This window comes from Echinops telfairi, unplaced genomic scaffold (genome assembly GCF_000313985.2).
Source record: "Echinops telfairi isolate 266 unplaced genomic scaffold, ASM31398v2 ScPeMD7_1892;HRSCAF=2422, whole genome shotgun sequence".
In the NCBI taxonomy this organism is placed as follows: Eukaryota; Metazoa; Chordata; class Mammalia; order Afrosoricida; family Tenrecidae; genus Echinops; species Echinops telfairi.
In genome coordinates, this window is record NW_022105790.1 from 2,662 (window position 1) to 4,233 (window position 1,572).

Consider the following 1,572-nt stretch of genomic DNA (forward strand, 5'->3'; position numbering starts at 1 on the left):
CAGCATTGGGTTGGGATGTTTTCGTGATGCACATTTTCTTTACATAAAACTCTCTCTTATCCATGAGTCGCTGTGGATTTGTTTCTCCAAAGTACCTAGACTAATACAGTGACTATGGCATAGTGGATATGTTTTGGGCTGCTAACTGAAAGGTGAAAGCTACCAGTCACTCCACAGGAGAAAGACAATGCTGTATACTCCTGTAAAGAGTTACACTCTTGATTGAACTATGGAATTAGTGCCCAATAAAATGGTTTTGAAAAGACAGAAAGAAAAGAGGTCCACTCTCAGAACCCAGCGGGGCAGTTTGTCCTATAGGGTCACTGTGAGCTGCAATCAACGCAGTAGCAGGGAGGTTCCAGTTTTTGTTTGGTGAGTCAGAGTTGACTTGATGGCAGTGGTTTGGTCTGGGTTTGATAGATCTATAGCGATCATCCGACGGAAGGTCCCATCAGAGCCAAAAGGAAACCGTTTCACAACTCATGTTCTTCAAAGGGCATTCCACCTTTGCCCTGACACTAAATTCTGAGAGTAATTTCTGACCTCAGACTTCCAGAGGCCATGGAGCACAGATGATGACAAAGTCCTCAGCCACAACTTACAGTGAACACAAAATCAAATTCACATGGCAGCTTTCGATAATGATCTCTGATCAAAGCGGAAAGTATAATTCTGAAGCCCAACCTAGGTTCCAAAAAACCAAATTCATTGCCAGTGAGTCAATGCTGACTCATAGCGACCCTATAGGACAAGGTAGAACTGCCCCAGTGAGTTTCTGAGACTGTGACTCTTTATGGGAGTAGAAAGCCTCATCTTTCTCCCGAGGAGCGGCTGGTGGTTTCTAACTGCTGACCTTGTGGTTAGCGGCCCACTGTATACCCACCACACCACGAGGGCTCCCTGCAACCAAGGTTAGGTGATGAAAAAAGGTAACATAGTCCATCTTGGGCTGCTAACCACAAGGTCAGCAGTTGGGACCCACCAGCTGCTTTGCGTGAGAAAGGTTGGCTTTCTAGTCCGGTAACGAGTTCCAGTCCTGGCCACCCACAGGGGCATTTCTACAGAATCAACGTGATGACTGCCCTCAAGGGCTCCTGACGAAGACCCCTCCTGACTGACTTAGGATTGCATTAACCTGGGTTCGGAGCTACCTGTTTTAGGGAAGGACATCAGTTTGATATGTTTCGGTCTCAGCCGAGTTTCCATGTTCAACCTCAGGCTTCCTCTCCCGAAAGAGTAAGAAGACGTTAGGGCAGAGACTGTTGGGAATGCTCCCTTCCGAAAGCGGTTTGAAGAGGTCTGCAGACCCGGATAACCCTCAAGAAGTCTTTCAGAGGCTAATCGACTTGGTTAGTATATTTGCATTCTGTTAGAGGTTGTCTTAAAGCTAATCGATTTTCCTTTAATTCCATCTTTGTTGCGCTAGACAGCTACCTGTGCGGCAACTGACACTGCCTTTTTCCTTTCTGTGCATGCAGTTGAATGACAAAGAGGAAGCGCTGGCTCATCAGAGAAAAGTGAGTTATATGCTTGCTCGCGCACTGGAAGACAGAGACACTGCCTCCAGACACA

General features: G+C 46.7%; 1 long non-coding RNA gene across 1 annotated transcript in view; it reads left to right on the forward strand.

Moving 5' to 3' along the window:
• LOC123522058 overlaps positions 1-1,566 on the forward strand; it is a 3,801-nt gene extending 2,235 nt beyond the window's left edge. The window contains exons 2-3 of the long non-coding RNA XR_006680358.1: positions 1,219-1,349; positions 1,479-1,566. This is a non-coding gene — a long non-coding RNA (uncharacterized LOC123522058). The remainder of the gene's footprint in view (positions 1-1,218; positions 1,350-1,478) is intronic.
• Positions 1,567-1,572: the final 6 nt, after the last annotated feature.